Consider the following 25,467-nt stretch of genomic DNA (forward strand, 5'->3'; position numbering starts at 1 on the left):
CACCACAGCTCAAAGGCGTCAATTCTCCTTCTATCCTCCCTAGTCATTGTCCAGCTCTCTGATGCATAACAAGTGATGACAAAGACCATGGCCTGTATTTTTTTTTAAATTGTATTGGCTTGCATATAATCATTCATATACATTGTACTTTATAGAATTACTATTCTATAACCGCCATGGACTAGTAATTATATAAAATACAACGTATATGAATGATTGTCTGCAAGCCAATACAATTTTTTAAAAAAAAGAAAAAAACTCCTCATTTACATCAAATCAGAACAGACTCACAGCTGCCTCTCCAGCCAGCTTTCCCAGGCTGTAAATCACACGGCAGGGTATTTTCTACTTTCCTCCTATTAGGGAGCCATTAGGGAATTCCAACCTCCAGATAGGCATCACTTTTCCATAAGAGTGTGACTCCGGATGGATTGTACCACCAGAACTCCCTAACGGATAACTAGGACAGGTTGTTATCAGGTGCTATCAAATCAAACGCAACTCATAGTTACCCTATGAGCAACCCACAGCTCTGAATCCTTATTCTATCCTGTGCCATCTTCACCATCCCTGACACACTGGAGTTCACTGCTGCAGTCACTGTGGGGTCTTCCTGTCTTCTGCCTCCCTCCACCTTCCCCAGCATGGTATCCCTTCCCAAGGAATAGCCTCTCCTAGTAACATGCCCAAAATATCAGAGAAAAAGCTTTGCCGTCCTTACTTCTGAGAACACTCTGGCTGTAATTTTTCCAAGACATACCTGTTTGCTTTCTGAGCAGCCCATAGGATATTACTTTCTTTATTACCTAGACGAGGGAGCACTGATAGCCTAGTGGTTAAGAAACTGTGCTGCAATCCCAAAGGGTTGTGGTTCAAATCCACTAGCTGCTCCACAGTAGCAGAATGGACAATCTCTTCCTACTCAATCAACTGCCTCTGAAAACATGCTGGAGGGTCAGCTATGGGTCAGATGCAACTTGAAGGTACAAAACAAGTAAGAACAAACATGAAAAACCAAGATGTCATGACTGGCCAAGTCATGCAACAGAAAAGAGGGAAGTTGGGGTTTTAACCATGATATATGGGTTTACACGTGACTCTGCTGTCTCTCCCAAGAGCCAGCCAGGAGAGTGGAGGTGCACGCCCCAAGGGGAGCACAGACAACGTGTGGAATGGGGTGTGGAACGGGATGCCTTGCCTCCAGGTCAGAACGCCAACTTGCTGTGTGTTCCTGTACTAGGATTGCAGTCTCTTGGCTGCTAATATGTAAGAGATGCCACCAGGCTCTGCCTAGATTTAATATTGGTTTAGCAGTCAGGAGTTAATTAAATGTTAATGTTCAGTCACTTGAAATTAAACATTAGAAATCTCAGCTTTATTTGGAAGTTTCTTAAGCTGTCATTAAGGTGTTCAGCTTGGCTCCTCTCCCGCTGGGCCGCCTGACTCCTGCAGCTGGAACCCTGTCCTCAGGCAAACTCATTTCACTCACCACATGCCCTGACACATGGCAGCTGACCTGCCCGGCAGCCACGCTCCTCTGCTGAGCAATTCTCCGAGGGGAGACACGTGCTCACACACGTGTCACACACACACACACACACACACGCACGCACACACTCTGACATCGACTTTACCATCAGGTGATACAGCAGAGGTATCATGCAATTTATAATCCTTTATAGATGACATAAGGAGCTGAGATGGCCCAGAGGGCTAAGCACTGGACTTCTAACAGAAAAGTCTGAGGTTCAACTTCACCAGCTGTTCACTCTGTGGAAGCAAGGTGAGACATCCTGCTTCCCAACAGGCTTAGACACCCCAAGGGGAAGTTTGCTTCTGTCCTACAGGGATGTTAAGATTTGGAATCAACCTGATGGCAGTGGGTTTACAGATGACATGGGCCTTCTGAGTATTTAACTGAATTTGACCCCACTGGGAGATGATGCAAACAGCACACGCACACATATACACACTCATCTCACAGGCATGTACATGCATTAGCACAATGATGAGGGAAGAAGAAGAGTAAAGGAAGAAGAAATGGTAGAAGGAGGGGCAAAGGGAGCACAGAGAGCCTGCACTCCGGTGTCTCTACAAACTTCTTCAGGGCTCAACTGCAAAGTCGAAGGCAGCTGGAGTCATTTCGAGAGTGTAGCCCTATCTCATGACCTCTCAGTTTATTTTATTGTGATGCCCATGTGTTGTTCTGATGCAGACTGTCCTTTTCCTTATGGTGGACCTGTTTCAATGTGACACCTAAACTAGGTAGACTAGGAAGAAAGGCCTGGCAATTTATTTTGTAAAACCAGCCAGTGAAAACCTTACGGCACCAAACAGTGTCAACCTTGCTTGCTCTGGATACATAGTCAGGGAGGACCAATTGCTAGAGGACGATATCATCCTTGATGAAGCAGAGGGCCAGTGACAGTGAAGTAAGGCCTTCAGTAAAATGGATTTCAATAGCCGCCACAATGCTGGGCTCAAACATGCTGCAAACTGTAAGAGTGGCACTGGGCTGGGCATTGTTCTGTTGCGTATAAGACTTTCCTGCATCAAGCTGACATAACCTCTGCTTTTTACTGCCTCTGAAAACCTGCTGAACGGTCACCTATGTGATGGTTCTGACTCAGCAGTACACACACCACCATCTATTTCTCCGTATAGGTAGCTCAAAGCACTCAAATTCACTGCTGTGGAGCATATTCTGCTCACAGTGACCCTCCTGGGTGTACATCATAATGGAAGAAGACTGAGCATCTTTCCCTTAGGAACAGCTGGTGGATTCAAACAACTGGAGGAGCATGTGGTCTTTGGGCTAAGAGCACAACTTGGTATGGATTATACCACCAGAGGTAGCTAGTCAGATATCTATTATCTACCTATCTACATGTCTGTGTCCCACCACCTACCCAGCCATCCAACCACCCATCCATCCACACACCCTATCAATGCACCTACCTACCTAACCCTGGTGATACCTACCCATCTCAATATATACTTACCTACTTATCGTTATATCTACCCATTTCTATATCCAAACATCCTCCTATCCACCTAGCAAAGCCAATTCATCAAGTCAATTGTAACTGATCATAACCCTCAAGGACAGAACAGCACTTCCCAGTGAGGCTCCCAAACCGTCACCTTTATGGTAGGATATTGTCACGTCTTTCTTCCACGCAGTAGACTGTGGGTTTGAACCTCTGAATGTCTGGTTAGTAGCTAAGTCCTTAACCACTGAGCCACCAAGGCTCCTACCTACCTACCTATTTATTTATGGATCTTATACCTTTGGAAGCAGGAGTGGCATCCACTTCCTAAACAACCTGTCTCCGGAAACTCTATGAACTTTGAGAAATATTGATAGTTATAGAACGGCTTCAAGCCTTTTGTTCATAGGGTTACTGTGAGTCATGCTCCATTTGAAGGCAATCAACAACAACAACAACATTTCTCTCTCTCCCCCCCTTCTTCCATCCGTTTATCCATTCATCCATCCATCCATCTTTATCTATCCAATTAATAGGCGCAAGGTGCCTTAAGGACATATGACTTCCTTACAGACTCTCAAAAACGGCCTGAGGTTTAGAAAAGGGGAATCACCTATTGCTGTGTTACTCTCATATATTCAAAAGAGCTTACAAAAAGGATTGCAGGAGACAGAAAACGAATAATAAATGCTCTGTCCATTTACTGAGTGTGGGCACTGCTCTAGCATGATGCACACACCATTTCTTCAAAACAAAACAGAACTATGTTGCCTCATGACCCATTTCAGAGATCAAGACTGAGGTTCCAAGATTTTCAGTCACCTACTCAAGAAGGGCCACTGCAAGGCAATCATGAAGTACTCCATCAGCATGCTCATTTCACAGACAGGGAGACGGTCTCAGAAGAGGATGTGCTCAGCCTGAGGTCTTCCAGAGAGGCCCCAGTGTCCTGAGAACCTCTCAGTGCCCCAGGCTGCCACATCAAACAGATGGTCCCACAGTCAGCTTGCTGGCTATTTCTTTTTTTTATTATTAAAAATTTTTATTCATGATTTTTAATGCAGCATATATATGTTTTACAGCATATTTTTCTGTTTCATTTTCCCCCATTCATTCTTCGTTGCACATTTTCCTTCCTGCCCACTGCTCCCACCCAGTTCGTTTTTCTCTTTAAAAAAAAACCCAAAACTTTCATTGTTATACAATTCCCCCCCTCCCCTGCCGCCAATCCACTTTAATATGCCTTTTTTTCCCTGTAATCTTGTCATGACTGGCTATTTCTAAAATCATCATTTAGAGGACAGTGACAACCATTCCTTTCTACATCTCTTTCTTATCAAAGAATAAAGCACATTTAAATGGACATCAAGCAAAGGATGCTTAGATCAATGGCACAAAGCAGGGAGCCGTTTGATCGCTTACTTCTGAATACAGGATGTCAAGGCTCTGCGTTGCTTCTCCAAGTATAGTAAGAGCGTTGGCTCTGGGGTCTGAGAGCCTGGGTTTGGGTCTTGCTCCCATGCGGACTATTAGGTGACTGTGGGCATGTCACATGATGTCCCTTTACCTGACTACTCCCAAGTGAACACTGGGAAGCCATCCTTCCTTCTTGCACACATGTGTGTGATCTCATTCTGTGCCAAGCACTGTTGAAGGCACTGAGAGTAGCACAGAGAGCAGCAGAGTTTCCATCCATTAAACAGCCTCTACTGGGCAAGCTGACTTCTCCCATAGACCTTAGACCGACAGATACACACCAACACGACTTGTCATCGAGTCCACTCTGACTCATGGAAACTCTATGTATGTCGTAGTAGAACTGCTCAGTAGTGTTTCAGCAACTGATTCTTCAGAAGTAGATTGCCAGCCCTTTCTTCCAAGGTTCCTCTAGATGAACGTGATCCTTCAATTTTTTTCATTATCAGCTCAGCACATAAGTCTTTGTACCACGTAGTGTTCCCAGGCTATCAATAGCTAGAAAAAACATTGTTATTACTAGTTGTCAAGAAATAAGGAGACGCATTGCACTGGGAAAATCTGCAGTTAGGGACCTCTCCAAATTCCTGAGGACTGATGATGTCACTTTGAAGACTAAGGTGTGTCTGATTCAGGCCATGGTCTTTTGGATTACTTGCTATCCATTTGAGAGCTGGATGGTGAATAAGGATGACAGAAAAGAATTGATGCCTTTGAGCCGTGGTGTTGGAGAAGAGCACTGAACATCCATGGAAGGCCGAGAGAATGAAAAGATATTTCTTGGAAAGGGTGCAGCCAGAGTGCTGTTGGGAGGCTGGAATGATGAGACTTCTCCTCACATCCTTTGGGCATGCTACTAAGAGGGACTATTCCTTGGAGAGGGACATGATGCTAGGAATGGTGACAGGTCGGAGAAGGAAAGGAAGACCCTTGACCAGGTGGAGTGACACAGTGACTCTTTCAACGGGCTCTTGTGTGTCAGGAAGTGTGAGGATGGCACAGGATAGAACAGGGCTTTGATCTTTTTGTTCACAAGGTCGCTATGAGTAGTACTTGACTCAACAGCACCTAACAACAAGAATAATTACTCTTCACAGCAAGTCCTGCTGGCACAATATTTAAGTGCTTAGCTACTAATTGAAATGTCTGAAACTCAAACCCACTGAGCGGCTCTACAAGAAAAAGACCTGGCAGCAAACTGCTCCAATAAAGATCACAGACGGGAAAATTCTAAGGGGTAGCCCTACTTTGTCACCCAGTGTTGCTAGGAGTTGAAATTGACTCAGTGGCACCAAACAATAATAACACAACTACTAGCACTAGTAATAACATCTATTATCATAAGTAATGTTCACATTGAACTGATAATTACTGTTAGATGCTCAAGAATATAAATTTTAAACTTGACTTTGAATATACTCACATGTGTACACATATACAGGAACATATACACACTGACAAATATAAAATACACACGCTTTTCAGGGGACCTGAAAAGACTGGGTAATGATGGTCAAGGTCCATGGTGATTGATTTTATAAAACATAATGCATGGAATGATCGCATGGAATTCAATATGAATGAAGGATAGTGTTAAACACAATATATATGGACTTAGTGAGCAAAACAATATATAAAATAAAATGTGCATATACTTGTAATCTTTCTAAAGTGGCTTCTTCTAAGTGGAGCAATGATGACTGAGTCCATTTCTCTCAAGTACACTGTCACCATCCAAAGTCTCTCCTCCACCACCTCTCCCGCTCCATGCTGTTGGCTCCCTGGGTTCTCAGAAATGATAATTAATTCATACTTTGGACTCTCAGGATTATAAGGTATTATAGGATGGCAGAGCTAAGACAAATGCTTTAATTCACCAGCTGCCATGTATTTAATTAGAGATTGTGATGAATCCTTCTCACACAGATATGTCTTCCAGCCCTGTGTTGCAGGAGAGAGAATGTGTGTGTGTTTGACAGAGAGAGAGAGGAAAAGGATTGTATACAAGGACTCAGGGACTCTCAAACTTTTTGTTAGCACAACGGCTTGTCTGTCACATTAGAATGTGCTGGAAGGAGAGCAAGTGCTGACTGCCAACCCTCTGCCATGTCTAGTGGGCAGGGGAGCCGTCTTGAAAGGTGTTTTTGATTTCTCAGGATTCTGGAAAGCCTGAATGTGGGGTAGGGAGAATGGAGTCTTCACAGATCTGCTGCTGAGATCGATTATATGCACATGTATTTTTTTCCTTTATAATTTTTCTTACAATCTGGGAGGGGGTAGTAGATCAAAAAAGTATTTGGCTCTTTGTAACATCATTTTCAGAGTGAGTACTCTGTGTGTGTGTGTGTCAGATAGAAAGTATGTGTCTAACACTGTGATGTAATTAACACTGTGGTAAATAAGGTTTAGATTTTCTCTTTTACAAGGGAACAGCTGTTCTTTTTTTAAAATTTGGTATTATTTTTATTGTAATCTGCATGAAGGTTTACAGCCATTCATACACATTTTCTTCTGTTATATTAATTTCAACACCCACAGTATAATCTCACCTTTCCCACTTCTTCCTTGTAATTCTAATTTCCATTAATCCTTCTACACTTCTGTGTGTCATCTCTTTAGTGATGTTGTGTGATCATCTCCTTATTGTATATTGCTTTTTCCTCCACCCATCTTAATATGTCAACTTACGAATTTTATTCCCCCTCCTCCTTCCCTTTCCAGTCCTGCTGACTATTCAAGAATGAGTCTATCGAGTGTAAACCTTTGGTTTTTTTGGTTTTTGGTTTTTGGGGTTTTATTAGTTTTTCTTCGTAGTGATCTTAAACACAACTGTTCTTTTTAAGAAAAGCTTTTCTTTCTAACAAATGGCTAGGTTGAGAAATTGTAAAACATGATGGAATACTATGCAGCACTCAGGAGAAACAATTCTGAAAAAGACTTTCTCTCTATATCTCTATCTCTATCTCTCATGTATGTATGTATGTATGTATGTATGTATCTATCTATAACATGAGAGAGGCTACAGAGCACTATGCTGAATAAATTATCTCAGGTGCATATGAACAAATACTGCATAAGATCACTATTGTAAAAGACAGAAGGAGAACCAGTAAGAGCTGTGTGGACATCCAAAAAGGGAAAAGGAGAGAGTAGGGTAGCTGAGCGTGGGGAGGAGAGGGCAGAAATCACAAGGTCATAGAGTTTAGTGGGTGGAGGGAGGGGGAGAAAGAAAACAACAATGTGCATAAATGAAGCACAATATAAACAAATTATTGTATGAAAACCAATAAAAATATTTTTTAAAAAGAAAAGGTTTGGGGTTTTTTTAAAAAGTAAATGCAACAATGGGATAAAAACATTAATGATTGTGAGGGTGACGCTGAACCCAACAACATTTCGTCCTGCTATACATACATAAGGTCTGATGAGCAGGACCCGATTTGATGGCAACATAGTAAATAAAAGCGATAAATAAGAAAAACATTTTAAATCTGTTTGTGGACAGATGCAGTCATCTTTCATCTCCATCTGGGACACATGACACCTTACTGGCAAGCATCAAGGCCCAGGTGTCAGCCGTGGTGGTGGCCTCAAGGACAGGCAGAAGTTGCTTGCTGGTCTACCCAAGGCTGGAAGCCCACCTGACATCATCAACTGTGGCAGACCCTGTGATTTTTTTGAAATAGTGGTGGCCTGGCTTCCAATTTCACAGAAATATACTCATAGGCGGCCACCACCACCACAGTATACAAACTGACAAACAGGTGGTAGTGGTACCCAGTAGGCATACAATAAATGTTGCATAAATGAATAAGATTGAGCTCATCCTCTCCAAGATATGTTTTGGAGGGAGTGCTCCTTGGAGGCAAGGATGGTGAGGGTGCATCATTAACATACTTTGCTGTCAGAGACCTCTCTAGAGTGCTGAAAAGCAATGATGTCAGCCTAGAGACTAAGGTGCACCTGATCCAGTCCATGGTCTTCACAATTAACTTGCTATGTATGTGTCAGAGAGCTGGACAATGACTAAGGATGACAGAAGAAGAATCAACGCCTCTGAATTGTGGTGCTGGAGAAGAGTCTTGAACATACCATGGACTGCCAAGGAAACAAATAGGTCTGTCCTAGAGTGGGTGAAACCAAGTTTCTCTTTGGAGGCTAGGATTATGAGGTTCCATCTCACACACTTTGGGCACATGGCCAGGAGAGAACAGTCATTGAACATCATGGACATCATGCTTGGAAGGTCCTTGGACATCATGCTTGAAAGGGTGGAGGGACAGCACGGGAGAGGGAGACTCCGGATGAGATGGATTGATACAGTGACTGGGGCAACGGGGGATCGTGTGTAGGAATTAGTGAGAGTGGCTCAGAAAAGGGTAGGGTTCAGAGCCGCTGATATGGGTCACAGGTTACTCAATGGCACATAACAATAAAGCCATTCCTTAGAAAGGGAAATCATGCTTGGGAAAGTATAGAGTCAGCAAAAGAGAGGGAGAGTCTCAATGAAATGATTGGCATAGTGATGACAGCAATGAACTCAAGAATGTCAGAGGTGATGGAGATAACACAGGACAGGACAGGGTTCAGATCTGTTCACAGTCGTTCTGAGTCATACTTGACTCAACAACACCTAACAACAACAACATCTTCTCTAGCTTTCTTTCTACATGGAGGAATAAAAAGATGACAGGAAGATATGGAAGAAAATAATAATAGTAAACATCCACCGTCTCTGGCGATCTCCTTAATTACTAGCTCATTAACTGTCCTCGATAACTCTCTGATAGAAGGATGGTCATTTTCTTCTAGAGGAATTAGATGAACCAGGTTACTAGAACCCACAGTCAACATCCTGGGTACCAGCAATCAGGACATCAGGAGACATACTGCATTGGGCAAGTTCTCTGCCATGGATCTCTCCAAGTTACTGAGCAACAGTGACGTCAATCTGAAGACTTAAGACACAATTCATTCAGACCACAGTCCTTGCAGTTACTTGCTATGAATCTAAGATCTGGACAATGAATAAGGATAACAGTGTAAGAACTGATGCCTTCTATCTGTGTCATTGGAGAAGAGTACTAATGATGCCTTTGACTGCCAAAAGAACAAGCAGATATATATTGGAGAAAGTACAGTGAGAGTCCTCCTTGGCGGCAAAGATGACAAAGCTTCATCTCACATACTTTGGGCGTTGTTAGAAAGAGGGCCATTATGCTTGAAAAGGTGGAGGCTCATTAAAAGCAAGGAAGACCTTCAGCCGGATGAACTGACACTGCTGCAATGGGCTCGAGTCTGTCAGGAATTATACAGATGACACAGAACAGGACCGAGCCCAGATCTGTTGTTCATAGGGTCACTATAAGTCATACTTGAAGGCACTTAACAAAAATAACACTGAAAGCAGACTTTCTCTGGGATGTGACCTGCAATATTTACTAGTGAGATAAGGAGAGAGTAGTGTAAGAGGTGAGGTGAGGTGAGGTGTGGAGAGGAATTCAAGACCTCTATGAAAGAAAAGCCAGGAGCTGAGCACATCTTTTTGGACCCAGGGCTATCCTTAACTGAGGGACCAAGACTGGTACCAAGATATATGGAGCTCTTCAAGGAACACCAGGCTTACAGATGCTAAAGAGAGACAAGACCTTTCTCTAGAATGTTGTTCTTGTTGTGTTGGTGTTGGTGGTTGTGGTTGTTAGGTGCCGTCGAGTCGAGCATGACTCCCAACGGCCCTATAAACAAAAGATCTGAACCTTGTTCTACCCTGCACCATCCTCACATTTCCTGACACACAAGAGCCCATTGCAGCAGTCACTGTGTCAATCCACCTGGTTGAGGGTCTTCCTCTCCTTCACCTCTGGAACATACATAGAGAAAAATCCTTCCCCTGGAGGTGCCATCCTGAATAGAGACCTCTAGCCTCCTAAATTGTAAGAGAACAAATGTTTGTACGCTAAAGTCATCTATTACCGGTGTTTCTCTTATAGCACCATAGATATAGTAAGACATCGATCCAAGGATATAACTCTTCAAGATGGGTGTTCAGTAGAAACCAGCCTGAAACTGGAGAGTGAGGCATTGATATCATCAGGGTTGGTGCCATGATACGGTAACTCATCATGTGATTCCCTCTGGGGACCTTCTCCCCAAGGAGCCCAAACAGAATCTTGGCGGTGGTGGTTGTTGTTAAGAGCTATTAAGTCAACTCTGACTCACAGCAAAATATGAACAAGAGAATCAAACCTTGCCTAATACTGCCCCAATTTTACAATCTCTCTGCTGTGCTCAAGCCTACTGCTACAGCCTCTTGGTCAATCCATCCTGTTGAAGATCTTCATCTCGTTCACTGCCCAGTAAGCATACAGAATCCTTAGTAATGCTTATTGTAATTTTTTTAATTTTTATTATTTTGTGTGTGTGTACCATCAAATCGGATCTGACAGGTACAGGAGGAGATTGTCCCTCCTTTTCCAGCACAGCATCTGGTGGATTTGAACTGTGTGCCTCTGGGATTGCAGTGCAGCTTCTTACCACTAGGCCACCAGAGCTCCAGTAATGCTTGTTATCAATTTTAACAGACATGCTGCAGGTTATAAATATGTTGTTGTGGACCACTGACTCAGAACCAGCCCACAGCTGCCCCTTTAGTAGGTTCTCCGCGGCAGTTAGTCACAGGAGAGGAGATGATTGCTCATCCTTCCCCCATATGAGCAGCTGGGAGACTCAAACCATGTGCTCTTGGGATTGCAGGGTAGCTTCATAGCCTCAGAAACCCAATGTGGCCTTGCTGAGGAGGAATTAACTTGATGGCAGCGCTTTGTTGTTCTAACCACAGGGATACATTTCCGTTAAAAACATGAAAATTTTACTCAAACATTGTACTAAAATTTTGTTGACAGACAATGTAATGTCATCTCCTCTGATAATGGTATCCCAGTTTGGTCTGGACCTCAAATACCTATTAGTGACACTAATAAGGAGAGAGAGAAAATGGGTTCGCTTCTCAGCAGTTATAGGAAGCTACTCTCTGCCACAGAACTACCTGCAGAGCTGTGGAGATAATGCGGATAATATGGATATTCAATTCCAAAGCTTCCATAACGCAGAGCTGGGGTCCACACCGCCTGATAAATGGCTCAATAAGTAGTGTGACATAACATCATGGGAAATAAATACATTGTTATGTGCTGCACAGAATTGCATAATGCTGGGTAACAGTTTAGGGCTTCGTGTAATGAAAATGCTCTTCCACTGGGCTGGAGCTGCAGGGGTGACCACCTTTAGTGGAAGGTTCAACAACTGTGGACTGCTGCACAATTCAAATTTGAGAAAAATCTGAGTCGTGTGGTCGGAGAGACTAGAATAGGGCTGGGCGCAGGATGGGAATGGGTAGGTGGTGACGGAGAGAGGACAGACGAAGTGTATACTATCAGTTCTTAAAAAGCACACATAAAATCTATTCTAAAACCTACTAAAGACATGGTTGTCACAATCACTTGCTATGCATCAGGGAGCTGGACAAGAAGAATCGATGCCCTTGAGTTGTGGTGCTGGAGAAGAGTGTTGAACATACTGTGGATTTCCAGAAGAACAAACAGGTCTATCTTAGAGAGGGTGAAACCATGCCTCTCCTTGGAGGCAAGAATTCTGAAGTTCTGGCTTACATATTTTGGGCAGATGGCCAGGAGAGACCAGTCCTTGGAGGACATCATGCTTGGAAGGGTGGAGGGACAGTGTAGGAGAGGAAAACAAAGAAAGAGATGGATTGACTCGGACTACAGAAATAAAATCAGGTCTGTGGAAGACATTATGATTGGCTCAGAATAGGGCAGGGTTCAGAGTTATTGTACATAGGTCACTATGAGTCACAGGTGACTCGACAGCACATAACAACAACATAGACATGCCGTTCAAATATCTTAAGTTCATTTTTAGGATATCATCATAGGCACAACTTACTAGGCTGGTTCATTTCTACAAACATATGAGTGCTCAACATTGGTCTGTGGAATGAACGGATGAATGAGCAAATGAAAATGTTGTGACGTGCTTTATGATTCTGGCATAGAATTATTTCAACCTCACCATTATTGCCATTGTTGCTGTTAGGTACCACTGAGCCAATCCCAACTTATAGAACCTCTATGTGACAGAGTAGAATTGACCCATAGATTTTTGTAGGTGGTTAATCTTTATGGTGGCCTAGTGGCAAGAAGCTGCGCTGCAATCCTGAAGGCATGTGGTTCAAGGCCACCAGCTGCTCCATGATAGCAGGATGGGCAATCTCCTCCCGTGTGATTAACTGCCTCTGAAAACCCACCAGAGGGTCAGCTATGGGTTGGTTCCAACAACAACCATCTTTCTGAAAGAAGATAGTTACTTCCTTCTCCCAAGGAACTGAGGGGATTCAAACCCTCAATTTCTTGGTTGGCAAATGAGTGTTTAATCATTCAGTGAACCAAACCAAACACATTGCCAATGAGTCAAATTATGACCCATAATGATCCCGATATAATGTAGAACTTCCTCAAAGGGTTTGGAATTGTGCTGCCATCACAACTGGCAGTTGGAATCCACCAACTGTTTGGTGTTAGAAAGATGGATAATTTCCTCTCATACAATTTACGGCCTCTGAAAGCCCACTGGTGTGTTGTTTATGGTCCGTTTCAGTTCAACAGTAAACAACTGTCATTATGGAAGCAGATTACTAAGCCTTTCTTCTGTGGATTTAAATTGCCAGCCTTTCAGTTAGCAACCAGTACTTGGCAACCACGGTGCCAACCAAACCTCAAGCCAAACATATCGCTGTTGAGTCAATCCTGATCCATGGTCACCCTCCATAAGGAGTTCAAGACTGTAGATTTTTATGGGAGCTGATTGCTTTGTCTTTTCGCCATGGTGCCATTAGTGGGTTTCACCTGGTGAACTTCTGCTTAGCAGCTAATACTTTATCTACTATGGCACCAGCACGCCCTGGGCCTCCTTTAATACCTCATGGGTATTTTGAAGAAACAGAGATACAGAGAGGGCATGCAACGAGCCCGAGGTTGCACAGCATCTGAGTGGAGGGAGTTCAGATTCACACTCAGGTGGATAATCTTTGATTGTAACTCCCAGTCACCACATTGTACCCATCCCCACACCACCTTCTTCAGTGTACTCTCTCATCCTGCGTGCAAATTCACAGACCTTCCTCCTTTTGTCCACATGGAGGGGAAGGTTATGAAAAGTGGGATGAGCTTCAGTTTGGAACCAGCAGTTTTGTGTCCTAGCTTTCTGTCTAGTAGCCCATTGTTGTTGTTGTTGCTGTTGCTGTCATTGTTGGGCTTCAGGCACTTGCTTCTGTATCATAGCAACCACACGTGCCAAAGACTGGAACCCTGTGCCATCCCCACAATCTCTGCTGTGTGCAAGCCTAGTTTTGCAGCCACGGTGCCAATCCATCTCACTGAAAGTCTTCCTCCTTTTACACTGACTCTTGGCTTTACCAAGCAAGCAGCCTTATTATTTGCAGCAATCCCTTAGCCCTCAACCTTTGTTTCCTCAGCCACAAGATGAGAACACTTCCACATGTGTCAAGTGATGGTGGTGAAGATTAAATAAATGTTCTTAGAAAAGCAAAGTAAACAAAAGAGATAACAATGTATCATCAGCTCTTTCTTTCCTTGACCTCAGTAATAGGTTAAAGGAACTAAGAAGGAAAATAAGGGCCTATTATTCTGCCAAACAAAAAAGAAAAGGAACAAATAAAATTAGTGACGACTACCTTTTAGAGTGTTTATGATCATGTCACCCTGGTGGCTATTATTCATTTAACCCAGCTCGTTTAATTCTTACAACAATCCTAGTATCTTTATAACAATTCTACTGGGATGGTGCTTGCATTATCCCCCTTTTACATATATGTTCACTGAGGCTCAGAAAGGTTGAGTAACTCTCCCAAAGTCAAATCACACAGTGACTAAGTGACAAGCCAACAAGATTTTAGAGACTTCATCTCCTGGGACTACTGACAGGGGAAGAATCAGTGTGGCTGAAAACTTGATTTGGACTTCTTGCTTCTAGTACTGTGATAAAACAAATCTGTTTTGTTAGAGTCACTTGCCTGTGGTACTTCTATCAGTGAAGCACTAGGTAACTGTCCGCAGGCACAATACAGGTACATGTTGTGTGCCTTTAGGTGTCATTGAGTCTAACCTAATTCCTAGCACCTTGAGAATTCAACAGTCCAAAATGTTGACCTAATCTGCAGTGTCCTCACAGCCTCTACCACGGTCAAGCTCACCATTTTAGTCACTGCATTAATTCATCTCATGGGGGTCTTCCTCTCTTTCACTGATCCACTAATTTTCCAAGCATGATGTCTTTTTTCCAAGCACAGGCACCTCCTGACAACATCTGCAGACTATGTAAGACCTTCCTTGCCTCTGAAGAGCATTCTAGTTGCACTTCCAGGAAGACAGAGCTCATTGATCTTTTGGCAGTCCATGGTATGGCCAATGCTCTTGGCCAACACCATAATTCAAAGGTATCGATTCTTCATGGATTTATTTTCACTCCAGTCTGTCATACTGGGGTGAGGGGCATGTTGCTGTGATCCTAGAAGCTATGCTGTTGGTAATTTAAACATTAGCAAGGTCATCCAAGGTTCACAGGTCTCAGCAGGATAGATGATCCACCTCTGAAATAACAAGCCCTCAAAACCTCTACAAGTAGCACTGGAACTAGAACCGAGTGGTCACATAATAAATGCCAACACTTTTCACTATCATGGCTTTTCTTTTAGACTGGAAGACTTAATTAAGTCCATCACATTTTAATAAGTTCACTGAGATCTTTTCGTATCGGTTAAAAACAGCAGTTATACTATGCTGCATTGAAAAACAAGGAACCCTATGGAATATTATTCAAAATGGATTGACCCTGGAGGACATTATGCTGAGTGAAGTATCTCAGTCACAAGGGACAAATACTGCATAGTGGAGTGGACTTGGGGGGAGGGATTGTATAACAATGAAAGAATTTTACTTTTCAAAAATAAGCACTAACTGGCGGGGAAGGGTGGGCAGGGAGAAAAGTATAAGAATGAATGAATGGAAATCCAAAATATCTGTAAATTTTCATGAAAATTAATAATAATAATAATAAAGAAGTGGGAAAAAATGGCAGTGATAGTCTCATCCAGCCAAACAAATGCAGCCTTATAAAAATGACTTTGTAGTCATCCATGTCTCATCCTATTTGTGCAAAAGGCATGGGAATGGAGAGACACAGCATGAAAATTTTCACAGAGTTAAAATTGTTAAATAAGTTTAAGACACATACTGAGATGAGTAAAAGGAATAGGCAATATGCAGCAAGGAGGCAATTGGCACAATATTACTAAAGAAACAGAAGACACAGAGCTAAACAGAAGGATGAGTGGACATTAGAATTACTATTAGGGAGTGGGGAAAGTGCCATGACATTGTGGACATTGAAATGAATGTCACAGAACAAAATGTGTGTAACTGGGGAAAAGAAAATAATCCATTGCTTTCTAAACTCTCAATCAAATCACAATCAAGAAACAAAAGACAAACTACTTCATGCCCCAAAAGATGGCAAAAGATGGACACAATGGCTGCGAGGAAAGCATTACATGAGACACTTCACTAGCATGGGGTCTCTCCACTGGGTGAATACAAATCATTGGCATGCAAACACTCTTTGGAAATATTTATGATGAAACTTCAGCACCAGCCCAAACAGCCTTCACATAATGAAACGAAACCATAAATTATTTCCAAGAACATTGTAATGCCAAGGGAACTCATTTAATTACCCATTATCCCAGAAATGTAGACATAATGTTAATTAAAATGAAGGGGGAGAGCTATTTCCATTTTTTATTAAGATTCATTGGACTCTCAAAGAGCTCTTTGCCCTGAAGGCAGGGCCAGGTGATGGAGAGTTTAGTCTTGGGGAGCCAGAAGCAGCAATGCAGACAAGAACTGGGGCATTGCAAGGTCAGGAAACAGAACTGCCAGAACTGGGGACGGACAGGCTGGTCCTCACCTCCTGTCTGCGTTTTGACCATTTGAAATTGTTTTCTTTTGTCTGGATTCTACCCGATCCCTGCACACTCTTTGAAGGCTCCCAAATGTACAGGAAAAAAGTAAAGCATCCTGAGTCTCCAGTATTTCAGGAAGCACTGAGAAGGCAGGGGAGTTCTCATGGCTTTGTTGCGGTTGCTGTTATGTGTCACCGAGTCGCCTGCGACTCATGGTGACCCTCTGTACAACAGCCCTAAACCCTGCTCTATCCTGAGCCAGTCTGTTACCTACACACCCACCCCCATTTCCCCAGTCACTGAGTCAATCCACTTTATAGAGGGTCTTCCTCTCCTGTGCTGTCCCTCCACCCTCCCAAACATGACGTGCTTCTCCAAAGACTGGTCCCTCCTTGAAACATGTCCAAAGTATGTCAGATGAAGCTTCAGAATCCTTGCCTCCAAGGAGCAGCCTGGCTTCACCCTCTCCAGGATGAACTTCTTTGTTCTCTTAGCAGTCCATGGTATAGTCTATACTCTTTTCCAGCACCACAGCTCAAAGGCATCAACACTCCTTCTATCATTCCTAGTCATTGTCCAGCTCTCTGGTGCATAAGTGGTTACAAAGACCATGGCCTGTATCAGGTGAACTTTAGTCTCTAGATTGACATCATTGGTCTTCAGTACTTTGGAGAGGTCTCTGACAGCAGACTTGCCCAACGCAATATGTCTTTTCAATTCCTGGCAGCTGGTGCCAGGAATGTTGTGGAGCCAAGCAAACTAAAGCTGTTTACAATCTCAATCGCTTCACCATCCATCACAATGCTGCCAATTGGCTCATGGCCTAGTAGTAAGGTAAAATGCTCCAATGCAAAAGTATGCAGTTCAAATCCACTTGCTGCTCTACAGGGGAAAGACAGGCAATCAATTCCTGTGCCATTTACTACTGTTTGAGGGTCAGCTACGGGTCAGTTCTGACTCACTGCTTGTTGTTATTGGCAGTTCTGACTCTCTGGTACACAACAAAAACAAAGCAGGAGTAACAACAGTTCTATTATGTCTCCCAGGGTAGCTATGACTCAGAATTAACTTGACAGCAGTGGGCCAAGGAGGCAGAAGAAGCCCTGGTGGCACAGTCGCTAAACACTTAGTTGCTAACTGAAAGGTCAACAAAGAAAATGTGTACAATTTGCTTCTATCAAGACTACAGCCTTGGAAACTGTATGAGGCAGTTCTACTCTATCCTATGGGTCATTAGGAGTCAGAATCCAAGGAAATGGTTCTGATTTCTTCATTTTAAGGAGATATGATAAGCCCACTGGTGGTACAATTAAGTACTCAGCTGCTAACCAAAGGGTTAGTTGTTCAAACCTACCCAGTGGCTACATGGGGTAAAGGGGGAGAGGGGAGACAGGAAGAGAGAAAGGGAGAGGGAGGGGGAAGGGGGGAGGGGGAGAGGGAGAGAGACAGAGAACTTGTGAGAGAGGGGAAGGGGAGCAGGGGGAGGGGAGAGAGAGAGAGAGAATGTGAGCATATTTATATTGTGAATATAATTTCCAAAACATACACTTGGTAATACTATTTCAAGTTTGTTACTTTTGGTACTGGGCATAGTGCATGTCATATATACAGCAACAACATTTCTCATTTGTTTCTCAGAGCATGTTACAAGTTATGTTCACTCTGTTGTTGTTGAGTGTGACTCACAGTGACCCTACGAGCAACAGGTCTAACCCCTGTCCTGTCCTGTGCCGTCCTCACAATTTCGGACACGCCCAAGCCCACTGCTGTAGTCACTGTGCCAATCCACCTGGCTGAGGGCCTTCCTCTCCTTCGCTGTCCCTCTATTTTGCCACCAAGCATGATGTCCCTCTCCAATGCATAGCCTCTCTTAGCAACGTGCTGCAAGTACGTCAGATACAGCTTCATCTTCACTCTGTTGTTGTTGTGTACCATTAAGTCTAAATTCACCCACAGCTGACCCTCCAGCAGGTTTTCAGAGGCAGTTAATCGTACGAGAGGAGACAGCCCAGTCTTCCTCCACGAAGCAGTTGGTGGATTCAAACCACGTGCCTTCAGGATTTCTGCGCAGCTTCTTGCCACTTGGCTACCAGAGCAAGGTGGGAAAAAAAAACTGTGAAATATTATGACAATCATCAACATATGACATGAAGTGAAGACATGCTATTGGATAAAATGGCACAGGTTAGAATCGGCCAATGCAAGATTTCCACAAACCTTAGATCTGTGAAAAGAAACACATTCTCTGTAAAGCATCGTAAAAGGGGCATGCTTGTGTAATCAAACTAAAATGCCATTTCCTATACGACAAAAACCAAATTCAAGTCTTTCCTTTAACACTGAAGGACACATCAAAAGAACCCAAGGTATTGTGTTGATCAAGAAATAAAGAGGTAATCTTGATGTGTGTGTCTCTCTGGCTGACCGCTGTCAGATGTTTTCTTCATCCCACCGCCTGGTATCCTGAGCTTCCAAATCTACTTCACATAGATCAATCTACCTCCTCCTGCAAGCCAACAGAAGGGCCCCATTACAGGACTCCTTAAACCCTAAAACTCAACTTAAAAAACAGACATCACACAGTTGGCAGAAACGTACACTGGCATAGCCTCTGGAGAGATGAACTGGTGATACCCACAGAAATAGAAAACACAGAAACCTCTCAACCTGACCATTCCAACGCATAATCCCACAGTGTACTTGCTTGGGGACCTGAGAGCTGACGTTACAGATATGTTCGCTACAGCATTGTTTGCATGAGAAGAAAACAAATGGCAAACGTCCTGAGTGTCCATCGATCACAAAGCAGTGTAACAACTCTAGTGGCTTCGTGTTTGGGGAAAACTGTATAAAAATCAAGTTGTTGGATCAAGTGGTGCTGTTTTGGTACCATCAAGAGGGCCTTACCCTGACCACAAGAGAAGAAAGCACTCCCAACTAATACCTCACTGCTGGGCGTGAGTCAATTCCTGCAGCCACAGAACTACTTTATCTCCTTAAGAGTCTTCCTCTTTTTCACTAATCCTCTACTTTGTTGTTTGGTACTGTTTTTAGGTGTCCTCAAGTCCAGTACAACTCATAGAGGCCCTATGAACAAAAGATCTGAACCCTGTTCTATCCTGTGCCATCCTCATACTTCCTGACACACTAGAGCCCATTGCAGCAGTCACCGTGTCAGTCCACCTGGTTGAGGGTCTTCTTCCCCTTTACCAACCCTCCACCCTTCCCAGCATCATGTCCTTCTCCAAGGAATAGCCCCGCCTAGCAACATGCCCAAAGTATGGAGGCAAAGCTTCACCATTCTTGCCTCCAAAGAGCACTCTGGCTGCACCCTCTCTAAGACAAGCCTCTACTTTGCCAAGCATAATGCCTTTCTCTAAGGATTGTCCCTTCCTGATTACAGGTTCAAACTCTGTGAGATGAAGGTTCCCTATCCTCAGTGCTAATGAGCCTTCTGGCCTGCATTTCTTCTGGGATAGATTCATTCGTTCTATTGGCAGTCCGTGGTCTAGTCGGTATTCTCCATCAACACCACAATCTGAAGGCATCCCTTCTTCTGCCTGCCTTATTCATTGCCCAACTTTCACATGCATAAGAAATTACTTGGCGAGCTCTGGTGGCCTAGTGGCAAGAAGCTGCACTGCAATCTCAGAGGTACACGGTTCAAATCCACCAGATGCTCTGCTGGAGAAAGAGGAACAATCTCCTCCTGTATCAGTCAGATCTTATTTGATGGTACACACAAAAAATAATGAAATAAAATAAAATAAAAAAAGAAATTACTTACAAACGAGTTTCCCGCTGAGAAGTCCAGGTTTAAAATGTAATCATTCCTCTATCTTTTACTCCCTTGCATATTAATATTTAATTGTTGTTGTTGATTGCCTTCAAGTCAAGCACGACTCACAGTGACCCTATGAACAAAAGGGCTGAAGCCTTTCTATAACTCTCAACATTTATCAAAATTCATAAAGTTTCCAGAGGCATGTTGTTTAGGAAGTGGATGCCACTCTTGCTTCCAAAATACTTAATTATATAATTAAAATATTGAGGTAGTGTTAGTTTCTAGATTTTATTTCATGGCTTTCCAATGACCAGACTTTCTGAGTTCTGATGAACTAGTGGTAACAAATTGCACTAAGGCACAGGGTTCAAACCCACCAGTTTCTCCTTGAGAGAAAAAAGGACAATCTCCTCCTTTGTGTGTGTTTTGCTGACTCTGAAAACCCACGAGAGGGGCAGCTGTGAGTTGGTTCTGACTCAACAGTACGTAAGGACAACTATTTGGGACACCTTAAAGGCTCCAGAGGAGGCCTTGGATGCAGCAAATGATTGATGCACTTCACTTCTAACCAAAAGGCTGGACTTGCAACTCCACCTAGGAGTGCCTCTGAGAACAACATCAACTGCAAAATCAGCTATTGAAAACCCCATAGAGCACAGCACTGAGATACACCTCAGGTCAACATCATGAACTGGGGTTAACTCGACAGCAACTGGTAGGGCTGTTTTGGTTTAGGAACCCGGCGGAGTGTAGAAGAGACACAGGGGACATTCAGGTGGGAACAGAATCTTATCTGTATTTGAAAAGCCAGACAGAACATCAAGATAAAACTAATTTTGAGATGGAAGCAGCCATTGCTGTTGCTATACTCTTGTAGTTAGGTGCCACCGAGTTAGAACTGAGCCCCAGCAGACCCTCTGGCAGGTTTTCAGAGGCAGTCAATCACACAGGAAGGGAATGCACATCTGCCTCCTGGGGAGCATCTGGTGAATTCGAACCAAGTGCCTTTGGGTTGGCAGCACAGCTCCCTACCACCAGAGCTCTGTAATCCTAGAGCTCTCTACTAATACTATTAGTTGCTATTGTCCCGTAAAGTAGGCAAAAATGGTTTTGCCATTGTGCTGCTCTACAGCCTGGTTGAATTCCTCAAAGCACGGATACTTCCTCATAACAGGCCTTTGAGAAAAAAACGCCCCAAGTAAGGACAGAAAGGTGTGTTGTTTTTTATTTAAAAAAAAAAAAACCGTAAAAGATTTGTAAAGTAAATAAACTAAAACTGTTGTTGTTGTTGTTATGTGCCACAGAGTTGACCGTGACTCATAGTGACCCTCGGAACAACAGATCTGAACCTGGCCGCATCCTGTGTCATCCTCCAATATGCCTAAGCCCATGGTTAGACCCCATGCCGATCCATCCAATTGAGGGTCTTCCTCTCCTACACGGACTCTCCATCTAAGCATGATGCCCTTCTCCAAGGACTGGCCCCGCCTCACAACATGCTTGAAGCACATGGGACGAAGCTTCATCATCCTTGCTTCCAAGGAGCACCTCGGTCACACTTTCCACCACGCTCATTTGCTCTTTTGGCAGTCCATGGGACTTTGGGGGAGGGGGGGAGAGGAACCAACAGAGGTGGTCAGTCTAAGCCAATCCCTCTCCTGGTCCTCTCACTCCTCTGTCCTGCGGAACAGTGTTCTCTTTGGACACGATCAAAGTCATTTTCTAGCGATGCAAGAAGGCGGGTCTGGTGTCTCCTTTGAGCAGCCCCCACATAGGCTGACCCCCGAGTCATCTACCTCCCCCACAGCAGGCAGAAGAAAATTTTCACAAGAGACTTTGCCCCGAAAAGCAGATTTTGGCTTCGATGTAGAGTTTCCGCCAAGATAAACGCTACCACCTGGTAGATTTCAAAGAGGAGCCATGTCGATGTTTCCTCTGGGCTGAAAACACGGGGAAATCATTGCATTTTGCACCTGTAGCCACAGTCCCTGTCAATTACATAGCTCATCCCAATTACAGGAAGCCCCTGCACATGAATGAGTTCTGTTCCTAAGTCACATCTGTATGTAGGTTGGAACAGTCAACTGTGCTTTCTAGTTAATGTCAGTCAAATGTTTGTTCCAACACATTGTATAGAATGGGCCCTTTCCCGTGCAAGAAATAATAAACAACAACTTCCAAACGCATTAAAACATCTTTAACATAATAATACAGCACACCTACTCCTCACTTAGCAACTTTTCTTATTATTCGTCATTTCACATTTACAAAAATACTGTAAAGTCTACTATCCAACTAGTTTGCACATTAAGGAGACAGTGGGCATACTGGCAATAGCAGGACCATTCCTTGCCTTGAGGAGGGTTATCTGGGAGACCTCAGGCAAGGCAGGCTGTGCTGCCCCACACCTTCCACTCCCTGCCACAGACACAACACATCCAGCTGCCAAGCTGAGCCAACCTCTCGCTTGCCCCCAGCCCCAGGGAAGAGGAGTAGGCAGCACTGAGCCCAGCAGCCCTGTCTTACATCCCTAGTTCCTATGCCACGGGAGTCCCTGCAGCTTAGAGTTGCTGGGGGCTGGGAAGGGAGGAAAGAAAGAGGTATCGCAAGAGGGTATTTGGAAGAAACACACCTAAGTTTAAAGGCAGGTCTAAAGCCTCTGCATCAGTGGGAGCAGGCGCACAACCAGGCTCCCAGTGCCATCAAAGGAAGTTGTCTCTTCAGTGGCTCCCCAGGCCCTGGGAGTGCAGTGGGAGGTGATTCCCAGAACTGACTCTGACAGCAGCAGCTCTGTACCAGCACCTGAGGGAGGAGGAGTGGTTAAACCACGGGCCTCCAGTCACGGTTCAGCTCTATGCAGCTTTGTCTCCTCCGCAGAGAAATAAGCTTCATAACCGGACTCGTCACAGCGATGAGAACATCACTCAATCTTAGCTCTATGATTATATTTCCTAAATGGGGGGAAAATATGAAACAAATGGATGGTTGAAAACGGAATGAAAATATCCCCTATTTCACACACCATCAATTCTCCTATAATGACCTGGTCTTCGGAACTTAAGTAGGTTGATAAGTGAGGAATAATAATAATAATCATGTGGATGATGTTTTGATGGATTGTACCATGTGGTATCCTTTTGTTACCAAGAATCATTTATGTACTCTAACTTTTAATGTGATATTCCATATGGGGATGGTAATTACAGGTTGCTGGGAGCTCTGGTGGATCAGGGGGTAAGGAATTGTGCTGCGACCGACCCAAAGGCAGACAGAATCGTGCTCCAGGGGAGAAAGCCAGGCATTCTCCTTTCATGCAATTTACAGCCTCCAGAAATCTGCTGGAGGGGCAGCTGTGGGTTGGTTCTGGCCCAATACCACAGCGCGTTGCATTGCATTTTGCAATGCAATTACTGGTTGTAATAAATTAGATCTCTGTAATCCAGAGACTGTCTGCATACCATGAAGAGGATGGCAGATGGGGGAGTCTGTGCGTTTACTGGGGGAATGGTCTGCCTCATCATCTTCCATCTGGGTAAACAAAGCAGAGCTCTTGGGTCTAGAACATTCTCTGATTAAGGAAGCTAAGAACTAGAACTCTTTGCTCCCCTTTTCTCTTCTCTGTATTGGGGAAAACCTTCCTCTTATTCTGGGTACCCTGCAATATCTCTGACCTGTTTACGCACAATCCCTGGTCAACTCACTTCTCTGTTCCAGGTGACAAGGAGAAAGAGGTCTCCCTAGGTTGAAGCACACATTGGAATTGCACAGCAGCAAACACAAGAAGAATGCAGGTCCTGGGAGACCAGCGCCCACAAGTGAAGCGGGCCTTACTTACCAGCACAGATCCCTGCACTGCCAAATGTACAGTTAATGTCTTTCAGTGACAGCCTTGAGCTTTCCTGTAACCTGTCTTCTAAAAGAGTCTGAACAGAGCAAGTATGCTGGAAGCTGAGCTTCTGTTAAGATGCAAAACAAGCAAAAGAGCCTAATGGAATTTTAAGTTTTTTAAAGCCTATTTTTCAGACCTGCAGACACCTTACGGGGTACCCTTCTCTAATGGATACAAATCCGGGCCTTTCCTCTCACGAAGTCCACATCTCTGCAAGCAAGACTGTGCTAACATGTCTGATCACAATTACGCTTCTCTTAGGTTCCAAACACAGCGGTGTGGAGGGAAGCATGTCCAGCCCCGCGCAGGCACACACACAGTCATTACACCACGGAGAAGTCTGCCTTAAGGAAAGTTCATTTTAAGAGAATGCTTATTTAAATGCAGGCTCCTCTGGCAAATGGAATGGGCTATTTTTGGATAATTGCAGAGTTGGGTGAGCCACGCATCCCTCTGCCCGGTGCCCTGACGATTTCTTAACCTTCTCTCACTAGGAAAAGGGGGTAAAAAATTATATATATGTGTGTGTTAAATATATATATATATATATATATATAATTTCTTCAACAAGTAATAAGACTTCACTAGGTCAAGACCATGGGTGTGTGTGTGTGTGTATGTGTGTGTGTGTGTGTATTTCTATTTCTTCATCAAGAAATGAGACTTCATTAGGTCAAGACCATGGTCATGAGATTTGAGGGCTAGGAAATACAAGCAGGACTTTGCGAAGAGGGATTCTGGATGACAAGGAGGCGGACAAAGCCAAAAGCCCTTCATTTTGATACTGCTGAGTATTAGCCCCAGCAAAGGCGACTAATGAGAGTCTTTAAGTATCTAATTACAGTAAACAGGCTTCCTCTTCCACATAAAAAAAGCAGCATTTATGCCTTTTTAGGAGTCTGAAGGAGAGCTGCCCTATTAATACCATGGGGACGGTGTGGAGTGTGCCCTGGGGACCCTGCTCTGTTCTTGGGAAGCTTGTAACATACGAAGAATCTGGATACAATTATAGGGAGGTATGGATGGTTAATGGGCTCAGGTTTTTACAAAAAAGTTGGAGGTTCAAGTACAGTCAAAAGTACTTCAGATAAAAGGTATAGAGATTGGTGGTGGTGGTTGTGTACCATCGAGTCAGAATTGAGTTACAGGTGACACTCAGCTGTCTTCAGAGGCAGTAAATCGTTTAGAAGGAAATAGTTCATTTTTCTCCCATGGAGCAGCTGGTGATTTTGAACCACGCGCCTTGGGGTTGGCAATGCAGCTTCTTACCATT

The sequence above is a fragment of the Elephantulus edwardii genome, unplaced genomic scaffold (genome assembly GCF_000299155.1).
Source record: "Elephantulus edwardii isolate Elephantulus edwardi_28Jun2011 unplaced genomic scaffold, EleEdw1.0 scaffold00162, whole genome shotgun sequence".
In the NCBI taxonomy this organism is placed as follows: Eukaryota; Metazoa; Chordata; class Mammalia; order Macroscelidea; family Macroscelididae; genus Elephantulus; species Elephantulus edwardii.